At 52.4% G+C, this 17,139-nt stretch overlaps 1 protein-coding gene across 2 annotated transcripts in view; it reads right to left on the bottom strand.

Moving 5' to 3' along the window:
• The window catches only part of TSPAN9 (tetraspanin 9), a 286,567-nt gene extending 269,918 nt beyond the window's left edge, over positions 1–16,649 (bottom strand). For both annotated transcript variants that reach the window (XM_075070859.1, XM_075070858.1), the window contains exon 1: positions 16,549–16,649. The gene's annotated coding sequence lies outside the window, so the exon portion shown is untranslated. The remainder of the gene's footprint in view (positions 1–16,548) is intronic.
• Positions 16,650–17,139: the final 490 nt, after the last annotated feature.

The following is a 17,139-nucleotide window of genomic DNA, read 5'->3' on the forward strand; positions in this document are numbered from 1 at the left end:
AGAGACGAGATGACGCGGAAGGAGTCTATCTAACTAAGGACTCGGCTATCCCGCACAACCAGAACAATCGGATACACACTGCGCCATCAAAAGTCTAGTTCAAATTAAAGGTTTCTAACATCAGATGAGTGAAGTTCTGGAACAGCCTTCCAAACGGAGCAGTGGGGACAAAAAACCTAACTGGCTTTAAGACCTGAGCTTAATAAGTTAGGAAGGGATGAATGACAAGACTGCCTATGATAGGATGTGACTCATAGGTGACTGCCAATAGCAATCCCCAACAGCTGTGCAACAGGACACTAGAAGGAGGGCGGCTCTGAAGTTACTACAGAGAATTCTCTCTCAGGTGTCTAGCCGGTAGGTCTGTCACATGCTCAGGATCTAACTGATCATCATATTTGAGGTTGGAAGGATTTCACCGGGGTCAGACTGGTGAAGCCTGGGGATTTTCACCTTCCTCTGCAGCATGGGCCACGGTCACTTGCAGGTTTAAACTAGTGTGGATTTTATGTAACTTGAAGTCTTTAAACCAGTGGTTCTCAATCCGTGACCAATCAGCACACAACATGGCCCATGTGTATTGTGCGGATGTGGCCCACATAACACATAGAGACCTGCATAAGCACAAGGTAAATAGTTTTGAACCATTGCTTTAAGCCATGATTTGAAGACTTCAGTAACTCAGCTAGAGATTAGAGGTCTATTGCAGGAGTGGGTGGGCGAAGTTCTGTGGCCTGCAATGTGCAGTAGGTCAGACAGATGACCACGATGGCCTTTCTGCCTTAAGTCTGAGTCTATTCCACCCTTCTGGCAATAGTCCACCCATTTTCTAATTCCACACAGAGGCGGCTTGGCAAAGCTTGGGGAGGCAGTGGAGGCACAAGAACTGCATGTGAGCGACTTAGCAATAAGATACTGCATCAGTTAAACTATTTATATTTGGGGTTATCTTTGCTATCCTACAGGCTAAAAATGTGGTTTTATTTTAAATAAACGTTATCTGAATAATTTCCTAGTCGACACAACTCCATCAGAGAAGTATCCCAGACTCGACAGAATTTTTTGCAAGTGCTCTCAAATACATACAATAATTCTTCTGTGTTGACTCATAAGTAAATGACCATGTACGATTATTAGCACACCAGTTCCCACTTCATAATGTCAGTTATAGTAATACTCAAAATCCCAGTTTCTTCGAAACAGGGAAAAACAATTGTTCCTCACTTACATGGAGCTACGTTTTCAGTATGAAGTAAGAATTATGAAGCTGGCTTTGAGACAAGTGAATGCAAGAAAAGCGTAATACTTAAAAATTTAAAACAAGTCACAGCCATCCTTGTCTCAAACTTAATATGAAAAACTTTGATGAAAATGGTGACGTTATAACCAAAACAGGAGTTTCAAAGGCATTCTCCATTACTTTCCCCAATTTTAAAGGTTAAAAAAAAAAAGCATGTAGCGAGGCGGTGTGGCTCCCTCCTTCACAGAGGGTTGAGCCCGTCCATTTCCCCCAGGGCGGAACTTCCGGCAGAAGCCCGCCCCCTCAAAGGGTCAGCGCGCGCACCCGGAAGTATAAAAGCCGGGCGCCGCCTCAGTTTGGAGCTCAGCAGCCGGCGTGAGCAGACGTGCCGGCCGACCCTCGTCGCTGGCAGGCTGCCGAGCTCCGAGACAGGACCCAGGCCTTGCCGGAACCGACCCGCAGCAACCACGACCCTGACTGCGGATCTACCACGCTACCCGCCCCAACTACGGCTTGGAGGAACTTTCAGACCGAACCTGGCCCAGCTACCCAGAAGTACCCCCCGGATCTACCTAGCCGGACTGGGAGGAACCCATGAGTAGACGACCGGGGACCAGGTAGGAGCGAAGGGGGATGGAAAGTACCCGGGCGGCTGACCACAGTCAAGCCGCAGAAGACGCGCCGGAGCCGATGACGTGCGTGTCGGTCAGGATCCCCACTGATCGTGCTGTCAGTGTGTTTCGGTAGGATCCCCCCGATCACTGTCAGTGTTGTTTCGGGCTGGATCCCCACTGACCGCTACTACGGCGACAGCCGCTATTAGGGCCCGGGCTGGAACGCAGAGGATGGGTGGGCCTGCGTTCCCCCTGCCACCGTAGCCGGGTGGCAGTATCCCCTTCGCCCCCACAGCTCTCTGGACTGTTTCTGCCTCTGCCCTGCCCCAAAGGCCAGAGCCCTCTGACTGGTTGTTGCTCCGCCTGCCCAAAGGGCCAGAGCCCTCTGACTGGTTGTTTGCTCGCCCTCCAAAGGCCAGAGACCTCTGACTAGTTGTTGCTCCGCCCTGCCCCAAAGGGCAGAGCCCTCTGACTGGTTGTGGCTCTGCCCTGCCCCAAGAGGCCAGAGCCTAGGAACGTGTTGGTGGCCCGCCTGTATCCAAGGCGGGCCCCCCCACTGACTTGCCGTTCCCAGTCCACTCCACAGGGACGAACGCCCAGACAGTGGACCGTGGACCCGAGGGACAGGACCCGGTGAAAAACAGGACGAGGCCAGTGTGGCTCCCCTCCTCCACAGGAGGGTTGAGCCCCGGCTTTCCCCTCGTCACAACTGGTACCAGAAGTGGGGAGTCGCACGAACCCCTAGCCCCTGTGAGCAAGGGGCCGGTAGGGGGCGCTAAGACAGGCAGCGCTCCTCCTGAACTGCGCATGATCTGGAACGGTTGTCCATTGCTGGCCGAAAGCCAGGAGCGGCAGCAGCGGCGCAGCTGCGACAGCAACAACAACAACAGATCGCGGCGTGAGCAACAGAGCAGCGGGATGCCACTTTCCTGCAGCAGCAACAACAGCAACACGCTGCTCAGATGGGCGCAGCAGCACAGCAGCAACAACTTCTCCAGCAACTCGGGGGACAACTAAAGACACTTCTCGGGGCGGCCGCCCGACCCGCCCTGGAGCCGTGAGATGACGCTGGGGTCCCCGGCCCCGGCGCCTCTACGCCTGACCAAAATGGGCCCGGGGGACGACCCGAAGGCCTTCCTCACCACCTTTGAACGGTTGGCCTGGTCGCCGCGGTGGCCCGAGAACCACTGGTCTACCCTGCTGGCCCGTACCTAACGGGCCCGCCAGCTTGCCTATCGGGGCTAGCCAAGGAGGATGCCGGCGACGGTACTACGAGCGGGTGAAGGCACCCATCTAGACGCCTTGGACTTAGCGCTGAGAGTTCCGGCAACGGTCCGGGCCAGACGTACCCATCAGGCGCCGGCCCCGAGGTTGCCCAGAGCCTGAAAGAGGCTTGCCGACGTGGCTGCACCCGGAGGCCCGCACGCGGAGGGAAGTGACAGAGCAATGGTCCTCGAAGCAGTTCACCACAGATCTACCCCCCGAGGACGAACCTGGGTCCTCCGCCATCGGCCGGCAACCTTGGGGGACGGCGGTCTCGGCGATGGAGGACTTCCTTGCACAGAAGCCCCGGCGGCCCCATCATCCGGGCTGCGACCCCCGGACCCACCAACCCCAGGGGGGAGAGAGGAGCCGCTACCACTGGATCTACGAGTCGGGCCAGGGGCGCGCCTCCGACCGTCCCGCGGGTCCAACGGGCGGAACCTCACCGCACCAGGTACTTCCCTTCCTGCCCATCAGCGCCCACCGGAGCCCTCGGCGCGGGCACTCGGACGTCGGGCCCGTTTCGGATGCGGGAGGGCCGGTCACCTCCGACGGGACTGCCCACAAATGGAGTGCGACTATGGGCAGGTATATACCGGGGAAGCCGGGCCTAGACGATTCCAGCCCCCGAAGCTCACGATCCGGTGGTCGTGGGGATCGTACCACGACGGCCCGGTCGACTCCGGTTGCGGGCAAACGTTGGTTGTCGGACCTGAGCCCCCCCATCGATCCTGACCTCGCTCCATCCACCTCCAGTGTATTCATGGGGACATTCGCCCGTATCCAAGTGCACTGGCCCGGCTCACTGTCAACGGCCTCACCCGGTCGCTTGTGGTCGGGGTGGCACCCCGTTTGGCCTACCCGGTCATTCTTGGGTCGGGACGGCCTGCCTTCCAGGGGCTCCTCCACTCCATTCCGGCCCCTAGCGGCCACCCGCCCAGAGCCCCTGGAGCAGACAAAGAGGGGCCTGAGAACCGGAGCAGGAACTTCAAGAGAAGAGCCCCGACGGAACGGGACCCCCCGAGGCCCGCTTCGACACCGACTTTTGCGGGATCAGCGGGACCCCTACGCTCCGCCAGGCCTATGAGCAACTCGCAGCCATAGACGGTCGGTCATAGACGCGGCCCGGGCTACACAATGGCCACACTTCGAACTCGCCGGGACCGATGTACCGGTCGAGCGGGACCCCGCGACACAAGAACGATGAGCCCCTTCTCGTGCCCCGCTGCCACCGCCGGGCCGTATTGAGCTTAGCCCACACGTACCAGCGGCAGGCCACCTGGGACAGGAAAAGACCCTAGCAAGGATTCGGGCTCGCTTCTACTGGCCAGGGATGGACGGGATGTACAGAGGTATTGCAGCTCCTGTCCGGGTTGTCAACTGGCCGCCCCGACCAGACACCCAAGGCACCGCAGTCCCAATGCCCCTGATCGACACGCCGTTCGAGCGAGTCGCCATGGACCTGTGGGTCCGCTGCACGGAGTACAGCGGGATTCCAGTATGTCCTGGTCTTAATCGACTATGCCACCCGATTCCCGGAGGCCATCCCACTGCGGAGTATCACGGCTCGGACCATCGCGGGTGAGTTGGTGAAAGTGTTCTCCCGCGTGGACTGCCCGGGAAATTCTGACGACCAGGGCACGAGCTTCACATCCCGCCTCCTGAACCAGGTCTGTCGCCTCCTGGGTGCAGTACCTCCACACCTCGTCTACCACCCTCAGACAGACGGTTAGTGGAGCGCTTTAACCGGACTCTCAAAAGTATGCTGAGACGGTTTCCCCGGTAGATCTGCGGCACTGGGACCAACTCCTCCCACCATTACTCTTTGCCATCCGGGAAGTCCCACAGCTCACCAAGTTCTCTCCTTTTGAACTGCTATACGGTCGAGGCCGAGGGGTCTCCTGCATTTGATCAGGAGGCTTGGGAGCAGTCGCCCTCCCCGTCCAGGGGCTTCTCCAGTATGTGCTCCAATTGCGGGAAACACTTGACACAGGCGGGACGCTGGCCAAGAAGAACCTCAAAACGGCCCAGGAGAGGCAGGAGCGGAACTACAATCAGCGACGCGAGAGAGAGAATTCGCCCCCAGGACCGGGTCCTCCTGCTCCTCCCCTCCAGCGAATCCAAATTGTTGGCCCGCTGGCAGGGCCCCTACACAGGTGCTCCAGAAGGTGGGACCCGTCAATTATGAGATTCGCCAGCCGGGCCACCGCAAGGAAAAACAGATCTACCACATCAATCTGCTGAAGCCCTGGAGACCGGAGGGCCTCCTGATTGACCCATGCCCGCCGGAACTGGAATTGGTCCGGAAGCAGGCCTGGTGAAGAGGGAGCGGAACCGGCCTGGGAAGCGTCCTGACGGAGGAGCAACGCAAAAGCCGAGGCCCTGGTGCAGTCCCTTCGGAGGACCTTACGCACTGGCCAGGTTGCAACGGGCCGCCGCTTCCCATCCAATCCACACTGAACCTGGAAAGGTTCATCCGGGATACGACCCGACCCATCCCATACCGGATGCCCAGAGGTTAGGAGGAGGTAAGGGCAATGTAGCCTTGGGGTCATCGAGCGTCCCGCAGGCGAATGGCGCAGTCCAGTGGTGCTGGTCCCTAAGCCGGACGGCTCGCGCATTTTTGCATTGATTTTCGCAAAGTTAATGCGATCTCCCGCTTTGACGCATACCCGATGCCCCGGATCGACGAACTACTCGGCCGCTTAGGAGAAGCCCGAATATTACGACACTAGACCTTAGCAAAGGTATTGGCAGATCCCCCTCGAGGAGGCGGCCAAAGAGAACAGCCTTTGCTACCCCGTCCGGCTCTATCATTTTACTCGGATGCCCTTCGGCTCCCACGCGCCCCCGCGACCTTTCAGCGGCTGATGACCCGTCCTACGACCACACCAAGAAGTACGCGGCCCGCCTACCTAGACGATGTAGTGATCACAGACGTTGCTGGACACAACTGCAGCAGGTAGCGGTGGTCCTACGGGACTCCAGGAAGCGGGGCTTAACCGCCAGCCCCAAAAAAGTGGCCGCATCGCCTGGGAGGAGACCAACTACCTCGTGTATCCATCGGGTGGGGACAGATAAAGCCCCTCGTGGAAGGTTCAAGCCTGGCGGAATGCCCCGCCCCAACAACACAAGCGACAGGTGCGGCGCTTCCTAAGGCTCGTCGGCTTATTACCGGAGATTCATCCCCATTTGCTTCGATAGCAGCACCCGTCTAACTGGGCTGCTGACTAAGAACAGTCCCCGGAGCGTGCGCTGACCCAGGACTGTGAAGCGCTTTCAACACGCTCCGCAACTGTCTATGCCAAGAGCCGGTTCTTTTTACAGTCCCGACTTCAAGAAACACCTTCATCCTCCAGACGGATGCGTCTAAAGTGGCCTGGGACGGTCCTCTCGCAGGAAGGCAGACGAGGAGACCATCCCGTCCTCTATATGACCAGAAGCTGTTCCCAGGAGCGAACTACGCCACCGTGGAAAAGGAGGCCCTCGCCGTCAAATGGGCCTGCGAGGCTCTGCGGTTTTCTGTCTTCTCGGCGGCCCGTTCACCCTGGTCATGGATCACGCCCCCCCCAGTGGCTCATGAGGATGAAAGACATAACGCGCTCCGCATCATGCGTTGGTACTTGGCCTTGCACCCTATGCCTTCACCATCCGGCAATGCCGCAAGGACGCATGCCAACGCGGACTTCTTCTCCGCCTCGAAGAGATGGAACCGCCCGGTCCCGTCGAAGGAACCGGACTTGAGGGGGGGGGATGTAGCGAGGCGCTGTGGCTCCCCTCTCCTCACGGAGGGTTGAGCCCCGTTCAATCTTCCCCCAGGCGGAACTTCCGGTCAGAAGCCCCGCCCCTCAAGGGTCAGGCGCGACCCGGAAGTATAAAAGCAGGGCGCCGGTCTCAGTTGGAGCTCAGCAGCCGGCGAGAGCAGACGTGCGGCCGACCCTCGTCGCTGGGAGGCTGCCGAGCTCCGAGACAGGGACCAGGCCTTGCCGGAACCGGACCCGCAGCAACCACAACCCTGAGCTGCGGGATCTACCACCGCTACCCCACCCAAACTACGGCTTGGAGGAACTTTCGGACCGGACCTGGCCCAGCTACCCAGAAGTACCCCGTGATCTACCTACCGGACTGGAGGAACCCATGACGGAGACGACCCGCGCGACCAGTAAGGGAGCGAAGGGGGATGGAAAGTAGCCCGGGGGCGCTGACCACAGTCAAGCCGCAGAAGGCCCCGACCGATGACCGTTGCGTGTCCGGTCAGGATCCCACTGATCGTGCGTCAGTGTGTTTCGTTAGGATCCCCCCCGATCACTGTCAGTGTGTTTCGGGCTGGATCCCCACTGACAGCTACTAGCGGCGACAGCGCGATAGGGCCCCGGGCTGGAACGCAGAGGAGTGGGTGGGCCTGCGTTCCCCCTGCCACCGTAGCCGGGTGGCAGTATCCCCCTTCGCCCCCACAGCTCTCGGATCGTTTGCGGCTGCTGCCCTGCCCCGAAGGGCCAGAGCTCTCGGACTGTTTGCGGCTCTGCCCTGCCCCGAAGGGCCAGAGCTCTCGGACTGTTTGCGGCTCTGCCCCGAAGGGCCGGACCTAGGGAACTGTGTTGGTGCCCGCCTGTATCCAAGGCGGGCCCCCCCACTGACTTTGCCGTGTCCCAGTCCACTCCACAGGGACCGAACGCCCAGACAGTGGACCACGGACCCGAGGGACAGGACCCGGTGAGAACAGGACGAGGCCAGTGTGGCTCCCCTCCTCCACAGGGAGGGTTGAGCCCCGGCTTCCCTCGTCACAGTCATCCTAAAAAGCTTCTTTGCCTGTGTTTAACACCAATTTAGGGTGATCCTACAAATAATACTATAAATAGTGTTCATTGCCATGAACAGTACCATGAAAGAGACAATGTTCAGTATTAAATTTCAAAAGGACCGGGCGCTTGGGTTATTAGAAGTCAGAGAATTTTAAGGATGGTCTACACACATTTTGTATACTGCTTTAAATATATTGGTTTAGATTAGAAACATACTGTTAAAGTAGTGCAACCCTCTAGGGTGGATGCAGTTATACCTGTACAAAGATGCTGCTGCTAAATATAGCTCATCAGGGAAATAAACTAGGTCAGCATAGGGACCTTGATAAGGATAGTGATAAATCTGCACCCACACCAGGGCACTGTAACTGCTTTAACAGCATCAGTATAAAAATCACACACACCCCCCAATTGACATAGTTAAATTAGTACAAAAAACTGTATGGGCAGGCCTGAGAAATGCAATTTATTTTTCGATATTTAATGCTCTTGGTTTCCTTTTTGTATTTTTCTCAGCATGGACAATGAAAGCAGACTCCCCAGCTATTAGTCACTTCCACCTTCAGAAGTGCCAGACAACAATCCAGTGCTGTACGCTTTCAGCTACAAATGCTTCAGGGAAACCCTTTACATCCAGAAGGGAAAAAAATCCTTTCAAAGGAATTTAAAATACATCATGCAAACATTCCTATTGTGGTTCTTAAAAACCAACATGACAGGCCTTTTAACAGACACTATTGCTGCAATGTTATCATTGTAAAGTATATCAGATAACTGAACAGAAATACTAAGCTTCATGCTTTTTTTTCCCCCCTTTTAAAGAATCATAAGAGTTAATCATCTTGTTCATCTCATCTCCTTTAGAACAATGCAGGATCATTCTAGTATATGTCCTAGTGTTTCTCTATCTAGCTTTCAGAGTTCTGAACAATGGGGCTACTAACCTTCCCTTGGGAGACCAGATGACAGCCTACTACAGGGGTTCTCAAAGTGGGTGGCGGGACCCCTCAGGAGGTTGTGAGGTTATTACATGGGGGGGCGGGGGTCACAAGCTGTCAGCCTCCACCCCAACCCCTGCTTTGTCTCCAGCATTTATAATGGTGTTTGTGGCAGAGCTCTGACCTTGCCCCCATGAGTCCTGCGCTTCTAGGCGGTTTATGGCTCACTGTGACCCTCCACGTAGCCCTTCTCTCTCTAGGGCCAGGGTTACAGTCTACTGAGCCCCTTTCATCATTGGCCAGCAAGGAGGTTGGTGAGAGAACTCCTAGTCTCTGTTGTCCCTGGGGGCTTATTTCAGAACAGTTTAGCCTCCTGTCCTGACAGGGGCCTGACTTCCCCTCCCAGGAGATATTCTTGTGATGGTGGGTTGGGGGGAACCCAGGCCCACCCTCCACTCTAGGTTCCAGCCCACAGACCCTAATGGTAGCAGCTGTTGGCAGCCAACCTTTCACTGTCAGAGTTGCTACATTTCCCTGGGCGACTTCCCCACAATTCTCCTACTTCTCCCTTACCTGAGGGCTCCCTTAACAATGTTTGAGGGTATTTTCATTAACCAGCCCTTCAACCACACTTGCTCTCCTGTGCCTGAGCAGAGTGAGCCCTTTTTATAGTATCAGCAGGGCCTTAATTAGAGTCAGGTGGTCACATTAGCTTAATGGCCTCACCTGACTCTTTGCAGGTTAATTGGAGTCAGGTGTTCTCATTAATCTGGAGCAGCCCCCGCTCTGGTCAGTCAGGGAACAGAAAACTGATAATTCAGTGGCCAGTATATCTGCCTTCTGCTGTACCCAACTGGCCTGGGTCTATCACATGTTAAATATATTTAAAAAATGTTTTTAATGTATAAGGGGGGGGTCACACTCAGAGGCTTGCTATGTGAAAGGGGTCACCAGTACAAAAGTCTGAGAACCACTGGCCTACTACATCTCACTGTCAGGAAGTTTCTTCTGATGTTCAGGCTAAATTTTCCCTTTCTTAATAGCTTCTTCTTGATCTTAGTTATAAAACCCATGTATCTCACTAAATAATACCCCTGCCTCCTGTTTACACCCTTCACATACTTCATCTAACAAAGAGAGATCTTTCCATTGCTACTGTTGCAAAGACAGTTTCTTTAATTTATATTCACATTTAGGGGACCTAAGGCAGAAGTATTATGCATAGGCACAATATAACAAAGTTTTCATGTTGTAAAACAAATATTTCAGATATTGAACATAGCACCTTAGATGTAACAGAATTTTAAAAATCCAGTTCATTTGTCACGATCTATGTCCAATATTTGCTTTCTGCATTTCCTTCAGATTAGAGAAAAAGACAGTGGAATCAGTTCCAGTTTGTTTATAGATAGGGGAGCTCTGCCTGGGTTCAAGTGTCTGCCTGTGTGCATCTTACTACAGGGACTAGAGTCTGACTAAGTCATCAAGATCTACTCCTCAAGATTTTTTATTGATGGGCTCAAGTGTTTGGAACATCAGAAAAATTTGTTTAACATACCCTAAAAACAAGTTGTGACACATGGCCAGAAAGGGTTAAGAATCCTGCAGGATAAATGACCCAAATTCAATCTTTAGGGACATATTGGTAGATAATGTTTGTGGTTTTGTGTGTTTACATATATATTCAGAGGGGAGTGATAGCTCAGTGGTTTGAGCATTGGCCTGCTAAACCCAGGGTTGTGAGCTCAATCCTTGAGGGGGCCACTTAGGGACCTGGGGCAAAATCAGTACTTGGTCCTGCTAGTGAAGGCAGGGGGCTGGACTCAACGACCCTTCAGGGTCCAGCTCTATATGAGAGAGAGAGAGAGAGAGATATGCCTATATATATAGTTAGAAGCTAACAATGTAATCGAACAGTTCCTGTCTATGCTGTATTCTGCTAATTCAGAGATCATAAAATTTAAATAGTGATATCACAGTATTGATCTCTCTTTTGAAACATATAGCAAATTACCTGTGAATGGTGAAAAACAGGCAATTGCCTTTTGTTAATCTGTGTAGCTAATTACCACTGATGCTTAGGAAATAGGTCTACTTCAAAGGATGATTGCCTGTTGCTCACCTAAGGACTCCTTGCTGTCAAGAGAAGACCTGGAACTGTATAAAGGTCTCTCTGGTGCTGATCCTTTTTATTTCAGATAAGCCTGATGCTTTATACAGGGGAAGCTTGAGTTCTTCAGACCCACCTAGGTCACCCTGAACATGGACACTGGACTATACAAATGAACACTGGACTAATTCTGAAAGAACTCTTTACAGCTACAAAGCTCACCATCTCTACTATGAAACTGATCTCAGAACTGTACTCGTGTCTGTAGGTATACTGGTCTTTTAACCAATACACACACTCTTTTCTAATAAATTTTAGTTTAGTTAATAAGAATTGGCTGTAAACATGTATTTAGATAAAATCTTAAATATTCATTAACTTGGGAGGCAATGTGTCTGATCTTTTAGGATTGGTAGAACTTTCTTATATGATGAATAAGACTTTCAGTAATCATCATGTTGGACTTGGGTATCTGGGAGGAAGCCCAACGCTGAGTTACTATAAGGGAACTATGTTTTGGTTTCTGTGCAACCAGTAAGGTAGCGTAGAAACTGTTTTGCATTGGCTTGGTATTAGAATATCCACAAGCTTTGCAGTTTTATAACCTCAGTGTGGCTCACCTGGAACCCTGGTCACACAAGTATTCTCTAAACTTTGGGTTGCTTTCAGACCAATTCCTACCAAATGCAGAGCCAAATCTTCCAAAGTAGCACCCGGACAGACACTCTGACAAGAGTAGTCAATAGGCTGACTGCAGCCAAATCTGGACCGCCAGACACTTTTGAACAGCCCCCAAAATCTTTTTATTTACTTTTTTTGTTGTTGTTTTTCTGACATCTGGACCTTGGCTAAACCTTGACCAAGAAATTTGGACCTTGACAGAAAACAATTGACTACCCCTGCTCTATGACCTTCCCATAAACACCTGTGCCAGGAGAAGGAGTTGATGAGCTAGAATTAACCCTCTGCTCAAGAGAGACCAGAGTGCTCTGCCTTATTGCGTACACACTGCAGAAAGTGCGTCTCAGAAGTACAGCAAGATGATCAAGTGCAGTTTTAAAGTTTCTCCTAGTATGACAGCCCTCCACTAAGGAACTGATTGTAAAGCAGCACGAAGATTTTATTCTGAAAGAACAGGAAAATCCAGTGGGAGAGCCAGAGGGGGACTTGGACGGAAGGTTTCAGGACACAGTCTGCTGGGGAGTGCAAATGGGAGTGAGGAGTTGACTGCCCTTTCCTGCACCAAGAATGCATACCTATACTTTTTCATCCAGTAGTATTAGAAGAGAAAATCTCAGACTAAGGAACAAATCTGTATTTCTTCCAAGTGACGATTTTAGTTCTTATAAAACTGAAGTTGGAACACTCCTCACAAGGGGATTCCAGGGAGAAAGCCGAGATGTGCTGAAAGAAGGATGGGACAATTCCCCCTTCTCTGATGCAGTCATCCTTCTGGATTCTGCTAAACCAGCCTTTCCTGAGATTACCTCTTCAGAACAAGTAAACTTTCACCTTTGGGATGGACTAGGTTGCTTATGACATGTATTAAAGAAAAATTCACAGCAGATATTCCCCCCAGCATCAAAGTCTTCACTTCTACCACCACCCACTTCAAGAACTAAACACCATATTATACTGTCTATATGCTCTGTACTGAAGCGTTGAGTAAGAGAATATAAACACCTCCAGAAAAGGCATTTAAGCTAAGTTTCCTTGCCCCATGTTGCTGCTTCCTACATTGGATCTGACTAAAAGAAGTTAGTTTGTTCAAATGCAAAAACAAATGAAGATATTCCTCAGTCTCTCACCTCTCTCAGCCAGCATATGCACTCTAACTCAGGATTTATCACAGGTTAAATGGAGATATTTTTGTGAAACCCTCTTATTAACAATATTAGCACTATATCAATAAACTGAAGTGCCAGCTCTTGTGTCTTAGTTATAACACTCAAAACCACTATATCCACCCCACACTTGGTTTTGGTTGATCAGACACAAGTACCTCTGTTCTTTTCACAGAACAATAAATCTAAGGACATTCTTGCAATACAGAAAGTTAATGGGACACTTAACTTAAACTAGTCCAACTGTGAAACTAGACAAATATGAGATTTTGTAAAACCCAAGTCAGACATAAAGGTTTCTACAATTGTTTTTATACAAGCAATCCCCTACAGTCCAGGCCTCCTGGACGCCATAGCAAGGCCCAGAAGCTATACTCTGAGGCCAGGTCCCTAGCTTCTGTGGTGCTCTGGTGGAAACTCTGCTGCAGCTTCAAATAAATTTTAAAATGGCGGTTTTACTGAATTAAATATGAAATTGAATCATAATCAGTGCAGCACTTTCAGTGCTGTTTTCATAGATTCACAGATTCCTAAGCCAAAAGGGACCAATGCGATCATGTAGTCTGACCTCCTGTGTAACACAGGTCTTACAGTTTCCCCAAAATAATTCCTTACGAGCTATGCTGTTCCAATACTTCCATTTTTCAATGTGCTGCCGATTTTTTTTTAAAATTGATAATGCACAACTCCATCACAGTTGTCATGGGGAGACTAAAGGATTTGGAAACTAGGCAAAGATAACTTCACTTCTGGCACCAAGGGGGACAGTGTAGGAAATTGTGGGATAAACACACTCGCTGGGTATTTCTGCTACAATAATCAACAGTGAACTAAGTTAATATTGATATGTTGATTGTAGGTTTCAGAGTTAACACCTCACTGAGATGAATGGGACATTTCACACTTCTGAGCTATTGTTTCAAGTTGTCTGAATAAGGCAGATGTGGCTGTGCTGCTTACATTCTGTTCATGTTTATAAGGTTTTCTCTGCAATCACGAGGGCCAGAAATAGTTTGTTTAAAAGGAAGTGTGGCTACTGGAACACCAATCTGCAGCAAAGGTTGAATTTGCTGTGAAAACCCTAGTCCCACACCACAAACTCTGCCTATACTGTTGGAACCCAAACACTGCAGCACTGAGACTGCAAAAGTGAAAGCATCTATAAGCAGAAGCTAATGTGACAATTAATTTGCAATATTCAAGCTAAGAAATATGCAAAAAGGAAACAAGCAGCATAAAACCATGACAAGTACATTAGTTTTTAAATTCTCTCTCTTTTAATAATCTGTGGTGCTATTAGTAGCACAGGTAATGAAATGTCTGTTTAAAACATGATTTTTTTAAGTTGACATGCATCACTTTAATTTACTTCAAAAGTCTTGAACTGTAAATTTGTCCTTGTGATCCATACCTAAAGAGCTTGTTTGTATTACCCAATATGATTGCAGAGAAGGGCCTCAAAAGGTTCAATATAGCAACTAAACATACGAAAACAGCAGCAGCTTGTATTTACATAAAACCGAGGTGAGCAAACTATGGCCCAAGGGCCACAACCAACCCCGTTCCTGAGCTCCTGGCACAGGAGGCTAGCCCCTCAGCCCTTTCATTGCTGTTCCCCTCCCACACAGCCTCAGCTCACTGTGCCACCAGTACAATGCTCTGGGTGGTGGGGCTGCACGCTCCTGTGGGGCAGTGCAGCTGAAGAGCCACAGCCTGACCCGGTGCTCTGTGCTGCACAGTGGCATGGCTGGCTTCAGCCGTGCAGCACGGCTGCCTGTTCTGGTGCTCCGGGCAGCGCAGCTGTAGTGTCACCAGCCAGCGGTGCTCCAGGCAGCACAGTAAGGGGGCAGGAGGGTTGGATAGAAAGCAGGTGAGTTTGGGGGCAGGTCAGGGCAGTCAGAGGGAGGGGAACAGGGGGGTTGAATGGGGGCAGGGCTCCCAGAGAGGCAGTCAGAAAGGAGAGGGGGGGTTGGATGGGGCAGCAGGAGGTAGTCGGGGCAGGGGTTCCGGGGGCAGTCAGGGATGGGGAGATGGATGGGGCAGAGGTCCTGGGGGTCATCAGAGGACAGGAAACGGGGCGGGGGGGGTTGGATGGAGCAGGAGTTCCAGGGGTGCCAGATAGGGGGCACAGGCTAGGCCACACCTGACTGTTTGAGGAGGCATAGCCTTCCCTAACCGGCCCTCCATACAATTTTGGAAACTCATGTGGCCCTCACGCCAAAAAGTTTGCCACCCTGACATAAAACCTTTCATCAAAGAAGGCTTTACCAATGGTAATTGTGAAGGTAAGGATCAGGTGTAGCCAGAGAGGGAGCTAGTGGCATGATTTTTCACAGTTGCTCTGCATCCATACTCCTTGTTGAAGTAGGTGGCAGCTGTGAGCACTCAGTATCTTTCCAAATCCAGCCATAAGTGATTGACCTAAAGTCACACAGGAAGTCCAGGGCAAAGTTAGGGAGAGAATTCGGATGTTCTGACACTGAGTCCTGTGCTTTAGTCATAAGTTCATAGAAATACCTTCTTATGACTATACACAACAGCATTAATAAAAGGGGCTAAGTAACCTAATTGCAATTGTAGTCCACAAATATACCTCTTCCCCCCTCCCACACCATCCTTATCCCACTGAACCCCTTTTTCTATGCACATCCCCAATACAGCCAACTCCCTTAGGAGCTGACTGCCTTCCTACAACTCCCATGCCCCAGCAGGAGCCGAGTTAACAGCAAGTTTCCCCAAATCCAACAAGAAATGTTTCTTAACATTTCTTCTGAGTGTGAGGGAAAAATGGAAGCAAACATTAAATAAACAGAGAAGAACGCCAAGAACAGTTAGTATGATCATCAGGCCAGCCCTCTTCTGCAGTATTCTCTCTCCAGCTGCATGCTATTTCCCACAGGAGCTACTGCATTACAGGGGAACCCCTGATTCTAACTCCCTGTGTGCCACCCCCAGAATCTAACCTGTGCTACCGGAGCTCCTCTGTTTTCCGCATCCACACAGCGCTCTGCTCCCTAGATCAGATCTGTGCTTGAGCATCACAGAAGTTCCTCATCTCTCCCCCTGCTGCAGTAATACAGGAGCATTGTGGGGAGAGAGAGCAAGACCTCCTCCCACAGAGACTGAGTGCATAGGGTTTCGCTTCAAACACACTTATTTTCAGGGCAAAGGAATTTAAAATGGATAAGATTATCACCATGAGAGTTTACAGAACAGCCTAAGCACTTCAACCCCTGGCTCACAGAGGCCCCAGCACACACAGCCATTGTTGGGCTGGTCCCTTCTCTTTTTGCCACTAACTTTTCTATCTCGGGGGGAATCAGACACACACCAGCATGGAAAAAAAGAAGAGGCTGTTTTGTCCGCATGGTACAGAGGGGCAACCAGCCGCTACCCACCTCCCATCCCCGTTCCCACCCCGCCCCCCGCATGCAGCTCTCATCCCCCTTCACAACACCCCTAGGCTCTCCCCTATTGCACCCCGCTCTCCTGGGATCTCCCAGCAGCTTCCCTGCCAGCCACGTCCCTTGTATCCCCCTTGCACCACCCTATCCACTGCATCCGCTTCTGCCCTGCACCCCCTTGCTTAACCCTGCCCCAACTCACCCACTGACCACCACCCCCACCACCCCCCTCTGGGTCTCCCCCTTGCTTTGCGCTCCCCAACTTTTCAGGCCAGAAAGTGCCCGCAACTTTCCCAGGCGCTCCCCACCCTGCAGCGCCGGCGTTGGACTCACCGGGTCCCGGGGGGGAAGCTGGGCCGGGTCCTGGGGGAGCTGGGATGGCACCGCGGGACGCGGCTCTAGGCTCGGGCAGCTGCCAGCGGAAACAGGGGGAGGGGCCGGGGTTGCGGAGCGGGGAGGAGCTGGGGGGCGCTGCTGCTCGGGAGGAGGCGCCGGCTGCGGCCCCGCGGAGCGGGAACCCGCGCTCTGCCCCGGGGGGTGGCGAGCAGCGTGTCCCGTGCACCTCCCGGGGCTCTTTGCTCCCCCGGGGAGCGAGGCGCTCTCGGCGGGCCGGGCCAGGGCGTTCCCCGCGGGTGCAGACGGACAGGGAGCTACGAGCGCTCGCCCCGCAGAGGGGCCCTGAGCATGTGAGCGCTTAATCCCGGGGGGGGGCGGGCTCGCTGCTGCCTGACGCTGGGGGCCGGCCTGCGTCTGGAGCCTGCACGGCGCCGGCAGCGGGCTCCGACCATCGCCTGTCCCAGGATCGGCGCCTCACCCTGGGCCCCCTTAACCTCCAGAAAGAGACTGGAGCCTGCCAAGGCCCCTCAGCCACTTCCATCCCTTGCCCCTATTGCAGGCTTTGGACGGGCCATCTCACTCGCTGGG

The sequence above is a fragment of the Chelonoidis abingdonii genome, chromosome 1 (genome assembly GCF_003597395.2).
Source record: "Chelonoidis abingdonii isolate Lonesome George chromosome 1, CheloAbing_2.0, whole genome shotgun sequence".
NCBI classification, from domain to species: Eukaryota; Metazoa; Chordata; order Testudines; family Testudinidae; genus Chelonoidis; species Chelonoidis abingdonii.